At 45.9% G+C, this 23,553-nt stretch overlaps 1 protein-coding gene across 2 annotated transcripts in view; it reads right to left on the bottom strand.

Annotated features, from left to right (window-relative positions):
* Positions 1–23,553, bottom strand: part of ZBTB7A (zinc finger and BTB domain containing 7A) — a 615,087-nt gene that overhangs the window by 71,466 nt on the left and 520,068 nt on the right. The window lies entirely within an intron of this gene.

Raw genomic sequence — 23,553 nt, 5'->3', positions numbered from 1 at the left:
ACCCGGGAGACGGAGCCGCACGCAGCGCTGGAACGGCGGACAGGTGAATATACTCACCCTCCTGGCGGTCCCTGACTCTCCGGTGGAGATCGCGGTGTGCGTTCAGTGTTTACGCATACCGCGATCTCCTGGGAGCGTCACTCTGTGGGGGCCAGACTGCGCTGGCGCTTGCGCAGTCTATAAAGGCTTCGGACAGAGTGACGCTCCCAGCGTTATATTATAGATATATGTGTGTGTATATATATATACAGTGGGGCAAAAAAGTATTTAGTCAGTCAGCAATAGTGCAAGTTCCACCACTTAAAAAGATGAGAGGCGTCTGTAATTTACATCATAGGTAGACCTCAACTATGGGAGACAAACTGAGAAAAAAAAAATCCAGAAAATCACATTGTCTGTTTTTTAACATTTTATTTGCATATTATGGTGGAAAATAAGTATTTGGTCAGAAACAAAATTTCATCTCAATACTTTGTAATATATCCTTTGTTGGCAATGACAGAGCTCAAACGTTTTCTGTAAGTCTTCACAAGGTTGCCAAACACTGTTGTTGGTATATTGGCCCATTCCTCCATGCAGATCTCTTCTAGAGCAGTGATGTTTTTGGCTTTTCGCTTGGCAACACGGACTTTCAACTCCCTCCAAAGGTTTTCTATAGGGTTGAGATCTGGAGACTGGCTAGGCCACTCCAGGACCTTGAAATGCTTCTTACGAAGCCACTCCTTCGTTGCCCTGGCGGTGTGCTTTGGATCATTGTCATGTTGAAAGACCCAGCCACGTTTCATCTTCAATGCCCTTGCTGATGGAAGGAGGTTTGCACTCAAAATCTCACGATACATGGCCCCATTCATTCTTTCATGTACCCGGATCAGTCGTCCTGGCCCCTTTGCAGAGAAACAGCCCCAAAGCATGATGTTTCCACCACCATGCTTTACAGTAGGTATGGTGTTTGATGGATGCAACTCAGTATTCTTTTTCCTCCAAACGCGACAAGTTGTGTTTCTACCAAACAGTTCCAGTTTGGTTTCATCAGACCATAGGACATTCTCCCAAAACTCCTCTGGATCATTCAAATGCTCACTAGCAAACTTCAGACGGGCCCGGACATGTACTGGCTTAAGCAGTGGGACATGTCTGGCACTGCAGGATCTGAGTCCATGGTGGCGTAGTGTGTTACTTATGGTAGGCCTTGTTACATTGGTCCCAGCTCTCTGCAGTTCATTCACTAGGTCCCCCCGCGTGGTTCTGGGATTTTTGCTCACCGTTCTTGTGATCATTCTGACCCCACGGGGTGGGATTTTGCGTGGAGCCCCAGATCGAGGGAGATTATCAGTGGTCTTGTATGTCTTCCATTTTCTAATTATTGCTCCCACTGTTGATTTCTTCACTCCAAGCTGGTTGGCTATTGCAGATTCAGTCTTCCCAGCCTGGTGCAGGGCTACAATTTTTTTTCTGGTGTCCTTTGACAGCGCTTTGGTCTTCACCATAGTGGAGTTTGGAGTCAGACTGTTTGAGGGTGTGCACAGATGTCTTTTTATACTGATAACAAGTTTAAACAGGTGCCATTACTACAGGTAATGAGTGGAGGAAAGAGGAGACTCTTAAAGAAGAAGTTACAGGTCTGTGAGAGCCAGAAATCTTGATTGTTTGTTTCTGACCAAATACTTATTTTCCACCATAATATGCAAAAAAAATGATAAAAAAACAGACAATGTTATTTTCTGGATTTTTTTTTCTCAGTTTGTCTCCCATAGTTGAGGTCTACCTATGATGTAAATTACAGACGCCTCTCATCTTTTTAAGTGGTGGAACTTGCACTATTGCTGACTGACTAAATACTTTTTTGCCCCACTGTATATATATATATATATATATACTGTATGTATATATATATATATATATATATATATATATATATATATATATATATATATACTGTATGTATATATATATATACAGTACAGACCAAAAGTTTGGACACACCTTCTCATTTAAAGATTTTTCTGTATTTTCATGACTATGAAAATTGTACATTCACACTGAATGCGTCAAAACTATGAATTAACATATGTGGAATTATATACTTAACAAAAAAGTGTGAAACAACTGAAATTATGTCTTATATTCTAGGTTCTTCAAAGTAGCCACCTTTCGCTTTGGTGACTGCTTTGCACACTCTTGGCATTCTCTTGATGAGCTTCAAGAGTTAGTCACAGGGAATGGTCTTCCAACAATCTTGAGGGAGTTCCCAGAGATGATTAGCACTTGTTAGCCCTTTTGCCTTCACTCTGTGGTCCAGCTCACCACAAACCATCTCGATTGGGTTCAGGTCTGGTGACTGTGGAGGCCAGGTCATCTGGCATAGCACCCCATCACTCTCCTTCTTGGTCAAATAGCCCTTACACAGCCTGGAGGTGTGTTTGGGGTCATTGTCCTGTTGATGGTCCAACTAAACACAAACCGGATGGAATAGCATGCTGCTGCAAGATGCTGTGGTAGCCATGCTGGTTCAGTATGCCTTCAATTTTGAATAAATCCCCAACAGTGTCACCAGCAAAGCACCCCCACACCATCACACCTCCTCCTCCATGCTTCACGGTGGGAACCTGGCATGTAGAGTCCATCCGTTCACCTTTTCTGCTTCGCACAAAGACACGGTGGTTGGAACCAAAGATCTCAAATTTGGACTCATCAGACCAAAGCACAGATTTCCACTGGTCTAATGTCCATTCCTTGTGTTCTTTAGCCCAAACAAGTCTCTTCTGCTTGTTGCCTGTCCTTAGCAGTGGTTTCCTAGCAGTTATTTTACCATGAAGGCCTGCTGCACAAAGTCTCCTCTTAACAGTTGTTGTAGAGATGTGTCTGCTGCTAGAACTCTGTGTGGCACTGACTTGGTCTCTAATCTGAGCTGCTGTTAACCTGCGATATCTTAGGCTGGTGACTCGGTTAAATTATCCTCAGACGCAGAGGTGACTCTTGGTCTTCCTTTCCTGGGGTGGTCCTCATGTGATCCAGTTTTTTTTATAGCGCTTGATGGTTTTTGCCACTGCACTTGGGGACACTTTCAAAGTTTTCCCAATTTTTCGGACTGACTGACCTTCATTTCTTAAAGTAATGATGGCCACTCGTTTTTCTTTACTCAGCTGCTGTTTTTCTTGCCATAATACAAATTCTAACAGTCTATTCAGTAGGACTATCAGCTGTATATCCACCAAACTTCTGCACAACACAACTGATGGTCCCAACACCATTTATAAGGCAAGAAATCCCACTTATTAAACCTGACAGGGCACACCTGTGAAGTGAAAACTATTCCCGGTGACTACCTCTTGAAGCTCATCAAGAGAATGCCAAGAGCGTGCAAAGCAGTCATCAAAGCAAAACGTGGCTACTTTGAAGAACCTAGAATATAAAACATAATTTCAGTTGTTTCACACTTTTTTGTTAAGTATATAATTCCACATGTGTTAATTCATAGTTTTGATGCCTTCAGTGTGAATGTACAATTTTCATAGTCATGAAAATACAGAATAATCTTTAAATGAAAAGGTGTCCAAACTTTTGGTCTGTACTGTATATATATATATATACAGTGGGGCAAAAAAGTATTTAGTCAGTCAGCAATAGTGCAAGTTCCACCACTTAAAAAGATGAGAGGCGTCTGTAATTTACATCATAGGTAGACCTCAACTATGGGAGACAAACTGAGAAAAAAAAATCCAGAAAATAACATTGTCTGTTTTTTTATCATTTTTTTTGCATATTATGGTGGAAAATAAGTATTTGGTCAGAAACAAACAATCAAGATTTCTGGCTCTCACAGACCTGTAACTTCTTCTTTAAGAGTCTCCTCTTTCCTCCACTCATTACCTGTAGTAATGGCACCTGTTTAAACTTGTTATCAGTATAAAAAGACATCTGTGCACACCCTCAAACAGTCTGACTCCAAACTCCACTATGGTGAAGACCAAAGCGCTGTCAAAGGACACCAGAAAAAAAATTGTAGCCCTGCACCAGGCTGGGAAGACTGAATCTGCAATAGCCAACCAGCTTGGAGTGAAGAAATCAACAGTGGGAGCAATAATTAGAAAATGGAAGACATACAAGACCACTGATAATCTCCCTCGATCTGGGGCTCCACGCAAAATCCCACCCCGTGGGGTCAGAATGATCACAAGAACGGTGAGCAAAAATCCCAGAACCACGCGGGGGGACCTAGTGAATGAACTGCAGAGAGCTGGGACCAATGTAACAAGGCCTACCATAAGTAACACACTACGCCACCATGGACTCAGATCCTGCAGTGCCAGACATGTCCCACTGCTTAAGCCAGTACATGTCCGGGCCCGTCTGAAGTTTGCTAGTGAGCATTTGAATGATCCAGAGGAGTTTTGGGAGAATGTCCTATGGTCTGATGAAACCAAACTGGAACTGTTTGGTAGAAACACAACTTGTCGCGTTTGGAGGAAAAAGAATACTGAGTTGCATCCATCAAACACCATACCTACTGTAAAGCATGGTGGTGGAAACATCATGCTTTGGGGCTGTTTCTCTGCAAAGGGGCCAGGACGACTGATCCGGGTACATGAAAGAATGAATGGGGCCATGTATCGTGAGATTTTGAGTGCAAACCTCCTTCCATCAGCAAGGGCATTGAAGATGAAACGTGGCTGGGTCTTTCAACATGACAATGATCCAAAGCACACCGCCAGGGCAACGAAGGAGTGGCTTCGTAAGAAGCATTTCAAGGTCCTGGAGTGGCCTAGCCAGTCTCCAGATCTCAACCCTATAGAAAACCTTTGGAGGGAGTTGAAAGTCCGTGTTGCCAAGCGAAAAGCCAAAAACATCACTGCTCTAGAAGAGATCTGCATGGAGGAATGGGCCAACATACCAACAACAGTGTTTGGCAACCTTGTGAAGACTTACAGAAAACGTTTGAGCTCTGTCATTGCCAACAAAGGATATATTACAAAGTATTGAGATGAAATTTTGTTTCTGACCAAATACTTATTTTCCACCATAATATGCAAATAAAATGTTAAAAAACAGACAATGTGATTTTCTGGATTTTTTTTTCTCAGTTTGTCTCCCATAGTTGAGGTCTACCTATGATGTAAATTACAGACGCCTCTCATCTTTTTAAGTGGTGGAACTTGCACTATTGCTGACTGACTAAATACTTTTTTGCCCCACTGTATATATATATATATATATATATACATACACTTACTAGATGGTGGTCCGATTCTAACGCATCGTTTATTCTAGAATATGCATGTCTCGTAGTACATTGCCCAGCCAAGTAGTATATTGCCCAGCGACGTAGTATACAGCACAGGGCCACGTAGTATATTGCCCAGCCACGTACTAATTGCCCAGTCACGTAGTATATTGCCCAGCCACGCAGTATATGGCCCAGTCACGTAGTATATTGCCCAGTCACGTAGTATATTGCACAGCCCTCGTAGCATATTGCCCAGTCACGTAGTATATTGCCCAGCCACGTAGTATATTGCCCAGCGACGTAGTATACAGCACAGAGCATATTGCCCAGCCACGAAGTATATTGCCCAGTTACGTAGTATATTACCCAGTGACGTAGTATACAGCACAGAGCCACGTAGTATATTGCCCAGCCATGTATGTCACAGGTTAAAAAATAAAAAAATAAACATATACTCACCTTCCGATCCGAGGGCCCCTTGTAGTTCTGTCACCTGTGCGCGGTGCACGCGGCAGCTTCTGGTCCCAGGGTGTGATGACGTCGAGGTCACATGACCGTGACGTCATGGCAGGTCCTTCTCGCGTAGGCGCGCAGGACCTGTGATGATGTCGCGGTCACATGACCGTGACGTCATTGTAGGTTCTTGTCGCATATCATCCTTAGCACCGGAACCTGCCACCTTGCTGGAGCGGTCACCGGAGCGTCGCGAGGAGCAGGAAAGGCGCCGGAGGCTGAGTATATGATGATTTTTTATTTTTTTAAAATTATTTTTAACATTAGATCTTTTTACTATTGACGCTGCATAGGCAGCATCAATAGTAAAAACTTGGTCACATAGGATTAATAGCGGCGGTAACGGAGTGAGTTACCCGCGGCATAACGCGGTCCATTACCGCTGGCATTAACTCTGTGTGAGCGGTGACTGTGGGGAGCATGGAGCGGGGTGCCGGGCACTGACTGCAGGGGAGTGGGTGTTGTGAATTCTGCTTTTGGGTTCCCTCCAGTGGTTGTAGGTGGGAATGCAGTTGTCTCTGAGTCGCAGTCCTGGCCAGGTGTATCTGCTGATTGCAGTTCTGACTGGGATATTACATAGTTACATAGTTATTAAGGTTGAAGGAAGACTTTCAGTCCATCTAGTTCAACCTATAGCCTAACCTAACTTGCCCTAACATGTTGATCCAGAGGAAGGCAAAAAAAACCCATGTGGCAAAGAGTAAGCTCCACCTTGGGGAAAAAAAATTCCTTCCCAACTCCACATACGGCAATCAGACTAGTTCCCTGGATCAACGCCCTATCAAGGAATCTAGTGTATATACCCTGTAACATTATACTTTTCCAGAAATGTATCCAGTCCCCTCTTAAATTTAAGTAATGAATCACTCATTACAACATCATACGGCAGAGAGTTCCATAGTCTCACTGCTCTTACAGTAAAGAATCCGCGTCTGTTATTATGTTTAAACCTTTTTTCCTCCAAACGTAGAGGATGCCCCCTTGTCCCTGTTTCTGGTCTATGATTAAAAAGATCATCAGAAAGGTCTTTGTACTGTCCCCTCATATATTTATACATTAACATAAGATCACCCCTTAGTCTTCGTTTTTCCAAACTAAATAGCCCCAAGTGTAATAACCTATCTTGGTATTGCAGACCCCCCAGTCCTCTAATAACCTTGGTCGCTCTTCTCTGCACCCGCTCTAGTCCAGCTATGTCTTTCTTATACACCGGAGACCAGAACTGTGCACAGTATTCTAAGTGTGGTCGAACAAGTGACTTGTATAGAGGTAAAATTATGTTCTCCTCATGAGCATCTATGCCTCTTTTAATGCATCCCATTATTTTATTTGCCTTTGTAGCAGCTGCCTGACACTGGCCACTGAATAGGAGTTTGTCATCCACCCATACACCCAGGTCTTTTTCATTGATGGTTTTGCCCAGAGTTTTAGAATTAAGCACATAATTACCGTATTTTTCGGACTATAAGACGCACCGGACTATAAGGCGCACCCAGGTTTTAGAGGTGGAAAATAGGGAAAAAAAATATTTGAAGCTAAAAAATGTGGTAAAATATTTAATAACATAAATGACATACTATTATATGTGGTGTTATTATATATAATAGTATGTTATTATGTTGGAAGCTGCGGGACCAGTGTGGTGTCTGTAAAGTATTGTATGAAGATGCTGGAGGGTGAGTATAAGAATGGGGGCACAGGGCTTATATTTAAAGCACCACTCCAGCACAGCAAAATAACACTGGAGTGCTGCTTTAAAATCCCATGTGTGATGTAGCGATGTCCTTGCTGTGCAGTGAATAGGCAGTGACCCATATAAAGTTCAAATAAAGTCTTGTTTATTTCACAGCATACTTACAAACCGGAAAAGAAAACAAACAAGTCCTTCGGTATGCAGCCGGGAAAAATAACAACAGTCCACAGTCCGCTGCCGTGAGCGTATTACACCCCCGTGTACGCTGGGGTGTCTGGCTTTTCAGGCTCTGCCTGGCCCGTGTTTCTCCACACGGAAGGAGCTCTGCACAAGCCTCCTGCTAGGTCTGAATCCCAGACCAGACTGACACACCCAAACTCTCTTGCTGGGTTTTTTTTTCTATCCTCCAGATTCTATGGCCATGGGCCACTATAAGATCTGGGCTGGAGGAAACGGACCGGCCCCACTACCATCCTGCAGTCCGTTTCAAAATAAAAGCCCATACCAGGTTTTCCTGAATAAATTCTGGGACAAATAACTTGACCCAGTTCACACTTACTTTTATTCTTCCCTGTGTCTCACAGGCAACCTGCTGTGAGCACAGGGCACTCCAGCGGATCTAATATGCTTCTAAGCACATCCTGGGGGACACATAGCGACCCTCGCATATGACACTGGTCACTGCCTCACATACCCCCCCCTCTGATCAGACTTGTGGGGTTGAACATTTGTCAGCATACATGGTGCCCGTGACAGGGCATCTGCATTTCCCAGCCCGATGTTCCACAGAGAAGCTGAAATTTTGTAGGGACAAGAACCATCTGGTGACTCGGGCATTCCTTTCCTTTGCATTTCTCATCCAGACAAGGGGTGAATGGTCTGTTACCAACTGAAATTGACGCCCGAGCAAATAGTAGCGTAGGGACTCCAAGGCCCATTTGATCGCCAAGCACTCCTTCTCAACTACGCTATAATTTTTCTCTGCTGGGGTCAGTTTCCTGCTTAAATAGGTGACTGGATGCTCATCCCCATTCACCTCTTGCGACAGCACCGCTCCTAAGCCTACCTCTGAGGCATCGGTTTGCACAATAAAGGTTTTCTTGAAGTCGGGGCTGATGAGGACCGGCTGTCCACACAACGCCGACTTCAGAGACTGGAACGCTTCCTCTGCTTGAGGATTCCACTTGACCATCACCGTTTTCTTCCCTTTTAACAGGTCCGTTAGGGAAGCCGATTTACCAGCAAAATTGGGTATAAACCGACGGTAATACCCAATGATGCCAAGGAATGCCCTCACTTGTTTGGAACTTAAGGGCTTGGGCCAGTTTTGAATGGCCTCAATTTTGTTCACTTGAGGTTTGATAACCCCCCGGCCGATCACGTATCCCAAGTACCGGGCTTCCGTGAGACCTATCGCACATTTCTTTGGGTTTGCTGTTAACCCTGCGGCTCTAAGAGACTCTAGCACTGCTTGTACCTGGGACAGATGGGTATCCCAGTCGGTACTAAAGATGACTATGTCATCCAAATAGGCCGATGCGTAATCTCTATGTGGTGTTAACACAATGTCCATCAGCCTCTGGAATGTGGCCGGAGCCCCATGTAACCCAAAAGGTAAGACAATGTATTGAAAGAGACCCTCTGGGGTTATAAAAGCAGTCTTTTCCTTCGCTGACTCTGTTAAGGGAACCTGCCAGTAACCTTTCGTGAGATCCAGCGTGGTGAAGTACTGGGCCTTCCCCAGTCTCTCAATTAGCTCGTCCACCCGTGGCATGGGATACAGGTCAAATTTTGACACTTCATTTAACTTCATAAAGTCATTACAGAAGCGTAATGACCCATCAGGTTTTGGTATAAGTACAATGGGGCTAGCCCACTCACTTCGGGACTCCTCAATGACTCCCAACTGAAGCATTTGCTTTACCTCGGCCGCGATGGCTTGCCTTCAGGCTTCTGGCACTCGGTACGGTTTCATCCGCACCTTTACCCGGGGCTCAGTGACAATGTCATGCTGAATCACTAAGGTTCGCCCCGGCAGCTCTGAGAATACATCCATATTCTGCTGTACCAAAGCTCGAGCCTCCCGCCGCTGCTGTTTTGTGAGGGCATCATTGACTTTTACCTCACACCTGGCTGTGTCCTTGGCCAGGGCCAGAGGGACCTCCGATTGTATGACCGTAGTTGCATCTGTGACCAAACATTCTCGGTCCTTCCAGGCCTTTAGCAGGTTTACATGGTACAACTGCTCGGGTTTTCTTTTCCCGGGTTGGTACACTTTGTAATTCACTTCCCCCACCTTTCCCCGTATCTCATACGGCCCTTGCCACTTGGCCATGAGTTTACTCTCTGGGGTGGGCACTAGTACCAACACCCGGTCTCCTTCTTTAAAGGACCTGACCGTGGCCCTTTTATTATAGGTATGGCTCTGAGCGGCCTGGGCATCCAACAGATACTCCTTTACGATGGGTTGCACGACTGCAATCCGATCCTGCATACTTGCCACATACTCGATAACACTCTTATGTGGAGTGGGCTCCTGTTCCCATGTCTCTTTGGCTACATCCAGCAGCCCCCTCGGGTGCCTGCCATACAATAGCTCAAATGGGGAGAACCCCGTGGACGCCTGCGGTACCTCGCGTATGGCGAACATTAAATATGGCAATAACATATCCCAATCCTTCCCATCCTTGGCGACCACCTTTTTGAGCATGGCCTTGAGGGTCTTATTAAACCTCTCGACCAACCCATCGGTTTGTGGATGGTACACTGACGTACGCAACTGTTTAATTTGGAGCGATTTACATAGCTCCCTAGTCACTTTAGACATAAAAGGGGTTCCCTGATCTGTAAGGATCTCCTTGGGGAGCCCAAGACGACAAAACATGGCAAACAGTTCACGGGCTATTAGTTTAGCCGAAGTGTGCCGGAGCGGTATCGCCTCTGGATACCGGGTGGCGTAGTCTACGACTACTAATATGTGCTGATGGCCCCGGGCGGATTTTACTATTGGTCCCACCAGATCCATCGCTATCCGCTCAAAGGGTACTTCTATGATGGGCAGAGGTACTAACGGACTCCGGTAGTTTGTGGTGGGTGAGGTTAGTTGACACTCAGGACAAGTGTCACAGTACTTTGTAACCTCAGCGTAGACACCAGGCCAAAAGAACCTCTGTAATATGCGCTCTAACGTCTTTTTGGCCCCCAAGTGCCCCCCCAACATGTGAGTGTGAGCCATGTCGAGCACCGCCCGACGATAGGGTTGGGGCACTACCAGTTGTTCCACCACCTCATCCCGGATTTTATCAACCCTGTACAGTAACTCCTGGATGACCGCCATCCGGGGAAACTCCATTTCTGCACCAGGTTGTTGTGCCACCCCATTTACCTCGATTACTCTTTCCCTTGCCCGGGTCAGAGTGGGATCCTGGAGCTAGGCAGTCCCAAACTTACCAGGTGACACCTCCAGCTCATGAATTGGTGGATTCTCTTCCACTTCCCCTGCCAATACCTCTAGGGGAAACCTATCGGGATTACACACTGTCCCTATCGTGGCGACCCCTACGGCAGGTATCCCTGACTCGGGATCTTCGGGTTCTGCACCCGGAATGCTTTTTACCCTGAGAGGGTTAACTCTGGTCTCCCAGAGGGACCAGAACAACGGTAAGTCTCTACCCAGCACAGTCCCATACGGAAGAGTTTTTACCACTCCCACCACATGTTTTATCTCTCCACATGGGGTAGAGAACGTGACCTCCGCAGTCGGGTACTCTCGGAGGTCCCCATGTATGCACACTACCCCCACCTTTCGTCCAATAGGACTGTCCCCAGCAACCAAGGACCCGTGTACCAGGGTCACCAAGCTCCCCGAGTCCAAGAGAGCATCCGTTTGGTACCCGTTAACGAGCACTCTGCACAGCTGAGGTTCGGTACTGGCAGGGTCTGTAGTGGCAATGCAGACTGGCTGGGCATACATAGACACGCGGCGGGTATACCCGCAGTCCATGGGTTCTGTTGTTAGGGGACAATTAGCAACCACATGTCCAGGTTCTTGGCACCGCCAACACGTAATGACTGTGGCACGAGGTAACCTTGGAGCCAGTTTAGGGGACACAGGTCTGTGGTCACTCTCTTTCCGAGACAACCCCTCAGCACGGACTCGGTCCGGTCTTGTCCCAGTGGAGGGCCGTGGACTTTTCTCAGACTCCTGAGCTGGCGGAGCCTTACGTGACAGCCGAAGCGGAGCAGTGTCCCGTATAAAGTCCTGGGTGGCCTTATATCGCTCTACCAGGCCTACAACCTGGTCTAGGGTACCCGGGTCCCCTTGACCCACCCAACGCTGAATGGCCGCTGGCAGAGCCCTCACCTAAGTATTAACCCCCAGTCAGGCAAGGATCTCACCTTTTAACTTGGAATAGTCCTGGGCATCCTCCCGACTGAGGTCAAAGTAGGCCTTTAGCGCATCACCCCTCAAGAACGGAGCCACAACTTCAGCCCACTGTGCTGCTGGCAGATTCTCCCGTTCTGCCTTGCGCTCATAGACGGTGAGGAAAGCTTCCACGTCATCTTCCGGACTCAATTTCCTCAAAGCGGAGCGGACCTTGTCACGGGCATCGCGATGTTCCGGGGTCGGTGCTGGAGGTGCCTCTCGCAGGGCTGTAATTTGCTGCAGCAACAGATTATTAGTTTGTTGCTGTTGTTGCTGTGTGAGGACTAGCTGCCTCAGGATCTCCTCCATTTTGTCTGTAGGCCTGAATTGCAATGTAGCCGGCTTAATAACAGACATGCAAATGGCGTTGGGGTATGCCTCAATTCACACTGCTCCGCATTCTCCAACCAATTGTGATGTAGCGATGTCCTTGCTGTGCAGTGAATAGGCAGTGACCCATATAAAGTTCAAATAAAGTCTTGTTTATTTCACCGCATACTGACAAACCGGAAAAGAAAACAAACAAGTCCTTCGGTATGCAGCCGGGAAAAATAACAACAGTCCACAGTCCGCTGCCGTGAGCGTATTACACCCCCGTGTACGCTGGGGTGTCTGGCTTTTCAGGCTCTGCCTGGCCCGTGTTTCTCCACACGGAAGGAGCTCTGCACAAGCCTCCTGCTAGGTCTGAATCCCAGACCAGACTGACACATCCAAACTCTCTTGCTGGGTTTTTTTTTTCTATCCTCCAGATTCTATGGCCATGGGCCACTATAAGATCTGGGCTGGAGGAAACGGACCGGCCCCACTACCATCCTGCAGTCCGTTTCAAAATAAAAGCCCATACCAGGTTTTCCTGAATAAATTCTGGGACAAATAACTTGACCCAGTTCACACTTACTTTTATTCTTCCCTGGGCCTCACAGGCAACCTGCTGTGAGCACAGGGCACTCCAGCGGATCTAATATGCTTCTAAGCACATCCTGGGGGACACATAGCGACCCTCGCATATGACACCGGTCACTTCCTCACACATGGGAGAACTATAACTCCCAGCATGTCCTGCAGATCCTATGACATGCTGGGAGTTATAGTTCACCAAAGGAGTGGCAGAGTGCTTTATTGTGTTTTGTAAAGACTAACCTCTTAAATGTGGCAGCCAGCCACACTATGGTGAGGTTAAAGCTAGAGCATCCCATTACTGTACCCAGAGCAGTCCCTCGTTTCCTTTCCACAGCACAGGTTATGAGGAAGCTGCAGATTCTAGTGGAGACTGGAGAGCCTGAAGGACCTGTGATGATGTCAAGAAGAGGGAGGGCTCTGAGCTGCCATGTGATGCTCCAGCCCGACCACTCCTGACATCATCACAGGTCCTCCTGCACAGAACTCAGCGTCCAGCCCAGGCATGGCAGGCAGGTATGCAGCCATCTCCTCTCTCCCTTGGCCCCTGCTGCTGCCTCCTCTCCCCCGGACACACAGACCTGCCCAGCTGCTGCAGGAATCAGCGCTGGAGAAGCCATGTGTGTCCCTGCTTAAGCATTTGCTGCTCCCGGCTCACCGCTCAGCTGATAGGTGGGCGGGGAGCCGCTAATGAATATTCACTGCACTTAATCATCGGGAGCACATGGTTTCTCCAGCGCTGATTCTGGGCAGCGGGGACATCCTGAAGTGGGATAACAGTGCGATCCCACTCACTGCTGCCCCCCTCCCCACATGCTACATCCGTACCATAAGACGCACCCACACTTTCCTCCCAAATTTGGAGGAAAAAAAGTGCATCTTATGGTCGGAAAAATACGGTATACATCTTATTACTTCTACCCAAGTGCATGACCTTACATTTATCCCCATTAAAGCTCATTTGCCATTTACCAGCCCAAGCTTCTAGTTTACATAAATCATCCTGTAATATAAAATTGTCCTCCTCTGTATTGATTACCCTGCAGAGTTTAGTGTCATCTGCAAATATTGAAATTCTACTCTGAATGCCCCCTACAAGGTCATTAATAAATATGTTAAAAAGAAGAGGGCCCAATACTGACCCCTGTGGTACCCCACTGCTAACCGCGACCCAGTCCGAGTGTGCTCCATTTATAACCACCCTTTGTTTCCTATCCCTGAGCCAGCTCTCAACCCACTTACACATATTTTCCCCTATCCCCATTATTCTCATTTTATGTATCAACCTTTTTTGTGGCACCGTATCAAAAGCTTTTGAAAAGTCCATATACACTACATCTACTGGGTTCCTTTGGTCCAGTCCGGAACTTACCTCTTCATAGAAACTGATCAAATTAGTCTGACATGAACGGTCCCTAGTAAACCCGTGCTGATACTGGGTCATGAGGTTATTCCTCTTCAGACACTCCAGTATAGCATCCCTTAGAATGCCCTCCAGGATTTTACCCACAGTAGAGGCTAAGCTTACTGGTCTATAATTTCCGAGTTCAGTTTGTGTCCCCTTTTTGAATATTGGCACCACATTTGCTATACGCCAGTCCTGTGGTACAGACCCTGTTATTATGGAGTCTTTAAAGATTAAAAATAATGGTCTATCAATGACTGTACTTAATTCCTGCAGTACTCGAGGGTGTATCCCATCCGGGCCCCGAGATTTGTCAATTTTAGTGATTTTTAGACGCCGCCGCACTTCCTGCTGGGTTAAGCAGGTGACATTTAATGGGGAATTTTTATCACTAGTCATTTTGTCTGCCATGGGATTTTCTTGTGTAGATGCTGATGAAAAAAAGTCATTTAGCATATTGGCTCTTTCCTCATCCTCATCCACCATTTCACCCAGACTATTTTTAAGGGGGCCAACACTATCATTTTTTAGTTTCTTACTATTTATGTAGTTAAATAATATTTTGGGATTATTTTTACTCTCTCTGGCAATGACTCTTTCTGTCTCAATCTTTGCTGCCTAGATTTGCTTTTTACAGAATTTATTTAATTTTTTGTATTTATTTAATGCCTCCTCACTACCTACTTCCTTTAATTCTCTAAATGCTTTCTTTTTGTCACTTATTGCGCCCCTTACAGCTCTATTTAGCCATATTGGTTTCCTCCTATTCCTAGTATGTTTATTCCCATACGGTATATATTGTGCACAGGTCCTATCCAGGATGTTAATAAACGTCTCCCATTTTCTTTGTGTATTTTTGTGTCTCAGGATATCGTCCCATTTAATTGCACCAAGATCCTCTCTCATCCGTTGGAAATTTGCCCTCCTGAAGTTTAGTGTCCTTGTAACCCCTCTATTACACATCTTTTTAAAGGATACATGAAAACTTATTATTTTGTGATCACTATTTCCCAAGTAACCCCCAACCCTTATATTTGCTATGCGGTCTGGCCTGTTGGTTAATATTAGGTCTAGCAGTGCCCCCCTTCTTGTTGGGTCCTGAACCAGTTGTGAAAGGTAATTGTCTCTCATAGTTGTCAAAAACCGATTACCTTTGCTGGAACTGCAGGTTTCTGTTCCCCAATCTATTTCAGGGTAGTTGAAGTCCCCCATAATAATGACTTCTCCTTGAGTCGCAGCTTCATCTATTTGCTTTACGAGGATATTCTCCATTGCTTCCATTATTTTTGGAGATTTATAACAAACCACTATCAGTAATTTATTATTTTTTCCCCCTCCCCTTATCTCCACCCACAGGGATTCTACATTTTCATTAAATTCACCTATATTATCACGCCGGCTGGGTTTTAAGGACGATTTTACATATAGACACACCCCTCCCCCTCGCTTATCTGTACGGTCATTTCTGAACAGACTATAGCCCTGCAAGTTAACAGCCCAGTCATGGCTCTCATCCAGCCATGTCTCAGATATCCCCACCATGTCATAATTATGCTCCAACAACATCAGTTCTAATTCGTCCATTTTGTTGGCGAGGCTTCTGGCATTAGTATACATGCACTTGATGTTCCTCTCTGTACCTCTACTCTTTCTTAAATAATTAACTGTTCTAACCCCACCCCCCATGCCACCGCCACCCCCATCTTCCTTATTTGTGCCCAGGTCTCTGTCTGCACTATCTTCCCCTCCTATAAATTGAATACCCTCCCCCCAATCCCTAGTTTAAACAATCCTCCAACCTTCTAGCCATTTTCTCCCCCAGCACAGCTGCACCTTCCCCATTGAGGTGCAGTCCATCCCTAGCGTAGAGCCTGTAGCCAACTGAGAAGTCGGCCCAGTTCTGCAGGAACCCAAACCCCTCCTTCCTACACCAATTCTTGAGCCACTTATTAACCTCCCTAATCTCCCGTTGCCTCTCTGGCGTGGCACGTGGTACAGGCAGTATTTCGGAGAATACCACGTTGGAGGTCCTTGCTTTCAGCTTGCAGCCTAATTCCCTGAAATCATCTTTAAGGACCTTCCACCTACCTCTAACTTTGTCATTTGTGCCAATGTGCACCATGACCGCTGGGTCCTCACCAGCCCCTCCCAATAATCTGTCCACCCGATCAGCGATGTGTCGGACTCGAGCGCCAGGTAGGCAGCACACTGTTCGACAATCCCTGTCTTTGTGACAGATTGCCCTATCTGTTCCCCTAATAATTGAGTCCCCCACTACCAGCACCTGTCTGGCTTGCCCTGCTCTCCTATTTCCCTCCTTACTGGAGCAGTCACTCCCCCGGCTTTCAGAGGACATGCCTGGCTGCAGCAGTGCTACCCCTGTACTGGCACCCCCCTCATCTGTTAACTTAGCAAACTTATTGGGGTGTTCCAGACCAGGACTAGCCTCCCTGGCACTCTTCCCTCTACCCCGCTTCCTAACTGTCACCCAGCTTGCTACTTCACCTTCCTGCAGCTCCATCCTACCATCCCCCCTCATCTGTCCCATTGAGCGTCTGCTCCGTGAGCAGAAGACTCCTCTCCATATTGTCAATGGATCTCAGTGTTGCCAGCTGCACATTTAGAGTCAGAATCTGGGTTTCCAAATGCACAACGTGCTCACATCTCGCACAGCAGTATGCACCCTCGATCGGCTGCTCAAGGACTGCATACATGTGGCAAGACGTGCACTGGATGGCATTAACAATCGTGGAGCACATTTCCTAATGGGGATTGCACCAGACAGAAAAGTTAAATAATAAAAAAATAAATAAATAAATACAAAGTATTAATACAAAACAGACAGCAATTCAGTAATTCCTCCCTTCAAAACTCCCTGACTCCAAAGTCACTGAATCACAAGTCACACTTACCGCCGTCCACACTTACACTCAGCTCACACTCAGCTTGCTCACACTCGTTATGCTGAAGATTTATAGATTTTTTTTTCTAGTTCCCCTCAACAGCAATCCACCTTGCTGTTCAAATGCACTTCCAAAAAAGCTTTTTTTTTTTATTAGCTCCGTTCATGTGGTCTGTACGTCTGGCTACGGTCTATGTCTTCTGCTATATAGGAACCATATGACTCATAAATTACCGGTGCACATGTATATAGATAGATCTAGGTTTGTATAGGTATTGTTGCTATTTATTCTCCTTTGGCAGGATTCATTAGTCCTTTCCAGTTGTCAATGTTTCTTGTGAAGTGTTGGATCTATTTCTGGCTTCTCCTGCTTAGTTGCCAATTCAGCAAAGATAAGTGTCTGTTCCTTTTTCTGTGGCACACATGCAGTGTGCTTATATTCTGTGCTATTCATGTGTTTTCTCTTGTCCAGCTTAGACTGTGTCAGTGTTTTCCCAGTCTTGTTGGATTCTCTGGAGTTGCAGATATACGCTCCACATCTTTAGTTAGATGGTGGAGTTTTTGTATTTTCTGCTGTGGATATTTTTGGAAGGATTTTAATACTGACCGCTTAGTATCCTGTCTTCTCCTTTCCTATTTTAGCTAGTGTGGCCTCTTTTGCTAAATCCTGTTTCCTGCCTGCGTGTGTCTTTTCCTCTACTACTCACAGTCATTATTTGTGGGGAACTGCCTATTCTTTGGGGTTCTGCTCTGAGGCAAGGTAGAATTCCTATTTTCATCTATAGGGGTATTTAGTCCTCCGGCTGTGTCGAGGTATCTAGGTTTTGTTAGGCACACCCCACGGCTACTTCTAGTTGCAGTGTTAAGATCAGGGTTTGCGGTCAGTATAGTTACCACCTACTCCAGTGAAAGTTTTCATGCTGCTCCAAGGTCACCAGATCATAACAGCACAACTGGCCCATAATGAGTTAAATGCATCTCAGAAGAAGGGAAGAAAGGTCTTGAGCCATTTTTTTTCTTCAGTCTACTTTGTCTTCTCCTCCCTCTTTATCTCTGGTGGCTGAAGAGCCTTGTGCTAGCATGAATGTTCAGGAATTAGATTCTCGTGTAGACCAGCTTGCTGCTAGGGTGCAGGGTATTTCTGATTATATTGTTCAGACTCCTGTTTTAGAACCGAAGATTCCTACTCCTGATTTGTTTTTTGGTGACAGGTCCAGATTTTTGAGTTTTAAAAACAACTGTAAACTGTTTTTTGCTTTGAGACCTCGATCCTCCGGTGACTCCATTCAGCAGGTTAAAATCGTCATGTCCCTGCTGCGTGGCGACCCGCAGGATTGGGCATTTTCCCTGGAATCTGGGAATCCGGCTTTGCTTAATGTAGACTCCTTTTTTCAGGCTTTGGGATTATTATATGATGAACCTAATTCTGTGGATCAAGCTGAGAAGACCTTGTTGGCCCTGTCTCAGGGTCAAGAGGCGGCAGAATTGTATTGTCAGAAATTCAGAAAATGGTCTGTGTTGACTAAATGGAATAATGATGCTTTGGTGGCAATTTTCATAAAGGGTCTTTCTGAATCCGTTAAAGATGTTATGGTGGGGTTTCCCACACCTTCCGGTCTGAGTGATTCTATGTCTCTGGCCATTCAGATTGACCGACGCTTGCGGGAGCGCAGAACTGTGCGCGCTGTGGCGTTATCCTCAGAGCAAATTCCAGAGCCAATGCAGTGTGATAGGATTCTGTCTAGAACGGAACGACAAGGTTTCAGACGTCAGAATAGGTTGTGTTATTATTGTGGCGACGCTTCTCATGTCATTTCTGTCTGCCCTAAGCGGACAAAGAGGATCGCCAGTTCAATTTACCATCAGTACTGTACAACCTAAATTTTTGTTATCTGTATCCTTGATCTGCTCATTGTCATCATTTTCTCTCATGGCATTTGTGGATTCAGGTGCCGCCTTGAACTTAATGGACTTTGAGTTTGCCAAGCGTTGTGGTTTTCCCTTGCAGCCTTTGCAGAACCCTATTCCTTTAAGGGGCATTGATGCTACACCCTTGGCTAAAAATAAGCCCCAGTTTTGGACACAGGTGACCATGCGCATGGCTCCAGCCCATCAGGAAGATTGTCGATTTCTGGTGTTGCATAATTTGCATGATGCTATCGTGCTGGGTTTTCTGTGGTTGCAGGTACATAATCATGTGTTGGATTGGAAGTCCATGTCTGTGACAAGTTAGGGTAGTCAGGCGGTTCATAATGATGTTCCTTTGATGTCAATCTCCTCTTCTTCCTCTTCTGAAATTCCAGAGTTTTTGTCTGATTTTCAGGATGTATTCGATGAGCCCAAGTCCAGTTTCCTTCCACCGCACAGGGACTGCGATTGTGCTATTGACTTGATTCCAGGCTGTAAGTTTCCTAAGGGTCGACTTTTCAACCTGTCTGTGCCTGAACATACCGCCATGCGGGGCTATATTAAGGAGTCTTTGGAGAAAGGGCATATTCAACCATCTTCTTCACCGGTGGGAGCGGGGTTCTTTTTTGTTGCTAAAAAAGATGGTTCCTTGAGACCCTGTATTGATTATCGCCTCTTGAATAAGATCACGGTCAAGTTTCAATACCCTTTACCTTTGCTTTCCGATTTGTTTGCTAGGATTAAGGGAGCTAGTTGGTTTACGGAGATTGACCTTCGGGGGGCATATAATCTTGTTCGTATTAAGCAGAGTGATGAATGGAAAACTGCGTTTAACACGCCCGAAGGCCATTTTGAATACCTTGTGATGCCATTCGGACTCTCTAATGCTCCATCTGTTTTTCAGTCCTTCATGCATGATATCTTCCGGACTTATCTTGATAAATTCTTGATTGTATATTTGGATGATATTTTGATTTTTTCCGATGATTGGGAGTCTCATGTGCAACAGGTCAGGATGGTATTTCAGATCCTTCGTGACAATGCTTTGTTTGTGAAAGGGTCTAAGTGTCTCTATAGGGTGCAGAAGGTTTCTTTTTTGGGCTTTATTTTTTCTCCCTCGTCTATAGAGATGGATCCGGTTAAGGTTCAGGCCATTCGTGATTGGATTCAGCCCACATCCGTGAAGAGCCTTCAGAAATTTTGGGGTTTTACAAATTTTTATCGCCGTTTCATTGCTAATTTTTCCAGCGTGGTTAAACCCTTGACCGATTTGACGAAGAAAGGCGCTGATGTGGCGAATTGGTCCTCTGCGGCTGTCTCTGCCTTTCAGGAGCTTAAACGTCGATTTACTTCTGCTCCGGTGTTGCGCCAACCGGATGTTTCTCTTCCATTTCAGGTTGAGGTTGACGCTTCTGAGATTGGGGCAGGGGCCGTTTTGTCTCAGAGGGATCCTGTTGGTTCCTTAATGAAACCGTGTGCCTTCTTTTCCCGTAAGTTTTCGCCTGCTGAACGCAATTATGATGTCGGCAATCGGGAGTTGTTGGCTATGAAGTGGCCGTTTGAGGAGTGGCGACATTGGCTTGAGGGAGCTAAGCACCGTATTGTGGTATTGACTATCATAAGAATTTGATTTACCTCGAGTCTGCCAAACGGCTGAATCCTAGACAGGCTCGATGGTCCTTGTTTTTTTCCCGTTTTGATTTCGTGGTCTCGTACCTTCCGGGTTCTAAGAATATTAAGGCAGATGCCTTCTCTAGGAGTTTTTTGCCTGATTCTCCTGAGGTCTTAGAACCGGTAGGTATTCTGAAAGAAGGGGTGGTCCTTTCTACCATTTCCCCTGATTTACGACGGGTTCTTCAGGAATTTCAGGCTGACAAACCTGACCGCTGTTCTGTGGGGAAACTGTCTGTTCCTGACAGATGGACTAGTAGAGTGATTTCTGAGGTTCACTGCTCCGTGTTGGCTGGTCATCCTGGCATTTTTGGTACCAGAGACTTGGTTGGTAGGTCCTTTTGGTGGCCTTCTTTGTCGCGTGATGTTCATTCTTTTGTGCAGTCCTGTGGGACTTGTGCGCGGGCCAAGCCTTGTTGTTCCCGTGCTAGTGGGTTGCTTTTGCCATTGCCAGTCCCTGAGAGGCCCTGGACGCATATTTTGTTGGATTTTATTTCTGATCTTCCGGTCTCCCAGAAGATGTCTGTTATCTGGGTTGTTTGTGACCGGTTCTCTAAGATGGTTCATTTGGTTTGGTGCCTTTGCCTAAATTGCCTTCCTCTTCAGATTTGGTTCCGTTGTTTTTTCAGCATGTGGTTCGTTTGCATGGTATTCCGGAGAATATTGTGTCCGACAGAGGTTCCCAGTTTGTTTCTAGGTTTTTTCGGGCCTTTTGTGCTAGGCTGGGCATTGATTTGTCTTTTTCTTCTGCATTTCATCCTCAGACAAATGGCCAAACCGAGCGAACTAATCAGACTTTGGAGACTTATTTGAGATGCTTTGTGTCTGCTGATCAGGATGATTGGGTGACCTTCTTGCCATTGGCCGAGTTTGCCCTTAATAATTGGGCCAGTTCGGCTACTTTGGTTTTGCCTATCTTTTGTAATTTTGGTTTTCATCCTTGTTTTTCTTCTGGGTAGGTTGAGCCTTCTGACTGTCCTGGTGTGGATTCTGTGGTTGACAGGTTGCAGCAGATTTGGGCTCATGTGGTGGACAATTTGGTGTTGTCTCAGGAGGAGGCTCAACGTTTTGCAAACTGTCGTCGGTGTGTTGGTTCCCGGCTTCGGGTTGGGGATCTGGTCTGGTTGTCTTCCCGTCATGTTCCTATGAAGGTTTCTTCCCCTAAGTTTAAGCCTCGGTTTATTGGTCCTTATAAGATTTCTGAGATTATTAATCCGGTGTGTTTTCGTTTGGCGCTTCCGGCCTCTTTTGCTATCCATAATGTCTTCCATAGATCTTTATTGCGGAAATATGTGGTGCCCGTTGTTCCCTCTGTTGATCCTCCGGCCCCTGTGTTGGTTGATGGAGAGTTGGAGTATGTGGTTGAGAAGATTTTGGATTCTCGTTTTTCGAGGCAGAGGCTTCAGCACCTTGTCAAATGGAAGGGTTATGGCCAGAAGGATAATTCTTGGGTTTTTGTCCCTGATGTCCATGCTGCTGATTTGGTCCGTGCCTTTCATCTGGCTCATCCTGATCGTCCTGGGGGCCCTGGTGAGGGTTCGGTGACCCCTCCTCAAGGGGGGGGGTACTGTTGTGAATTCTGCTTTTGGGTTCCCTCCAGTGGTTGTACTTGGGAATGCAGTTGTCTCTGAGTCGCAGTCCTGGCCAGGTGTATCTGCTGATTGCAGTTCTGACTGGGATATTTAGGTGTGCAGGATTCATTAGTCCTTTCCAGTTGTCAATGTTTCTTGTGAAGTGTTGGATCTATTTTTGGCTTCTCCTGCTTAGCTGCCAATTCAGCAAAGATAAATGTCTGTTCCTTTTTCTGTGGCACACATGCAGTGTGCTTATATTCTGTGCTATTCATGTGTTTTCTCTTGTCCAGCTTAGACTGGGTCAGTGTTTTCCCAGTCTTGTTGGATTCTCTGGAGTTGCAGATATACGCTCCACATCTTTAGTTAGATGGTGGAGTTTTTGTATTTTCTGCTGTGGATATTTTTGGAAGGATTTTAATGCTGACCGCTTAGTATCCTGTCCTCTCCTTTCCTATTTTAGCTAGTGTGGCCTCTTTTGCTAAATCCTGTTTCCTGCCTGCGTGTGTCTTTTCCTCTACTACTCACAGCCATTATTTGTGGGGGGCTGCCTATTCTTTGGGGTTCTGCTCTGAGGCAAGATAGAATTCCTATTTCCATCTATAGGGGTATTTAGTCCTCCGGCTGTGTCGAGGTGTCTAGGTTTTGTTATGCACACCCCACGGCTACTTCTAGTTGTGGTGTTAAGATCAGAGTTTGCGGTCAGTATAGTTACCACCTACTCCAGTGAAAGTTTTCATGCTGCTCCAAGGTCACCAGATCATAACAAGTAGGGAAGGACTAATCCATCGCTGATTGGTCGCGGCAGCCATGACAGGCAGCTGGCAAGACCAATCAGCGATTTGGATTCCATGACAGACAGAGGCCGCGACCAATGAATATCTGTGACAGACAGACGGAAGTGACCCTTAGACAATTATATAGTAGATATATATATATATATATATATATATATCCACAACGTCACAAAGTCCTGATACCATCCTCATAATGGACTCAAATGGGAAATACCTAAATACACGGTGGCTATTCCCAGGAAAAAGGGTCAATAAAATCCGCTGTGCAACTATTGAACAGGTGACAGCGGTCATCAATAATCCACGGTTTACCAACCCAAGCCATCATCAACAAAACCATCATTATACACACCGGCACAAACAATCTGCCAGACCAGCACCAGCAGATCTCAGGACAATTGACCCAACTAGCAAGACGGCACAACTAAAATTCCCTGACAGCAAAATCATTCTGTCATCTCTGCTCCCAAGAAAGGATATATCCAGCCACACCATCCAGAACATCAACACGGACCTAACCGCAAGAATGAAATCTGTGCCAGGAGT

This window comes from Ranitomeya imitator, chromosome 1 (genome assembly GCF_032444005.1).
Source record: "Ranitomeya imitator isolate aRanImi1 chromosome 1, aRanImi1.pri, whole genome shotgun sequence".
NCBI lineage: Eukaryota > Metazoa > Chordata > Amphibia > Anura > Dendrobatidae > Ranitomeya > Ranitomeya imitator.
The sequence above is the reverse complement of the archived record's forward strand: the minus strand, read 5'-3'. Positions and strand labels throughout refer to the sequence as shown.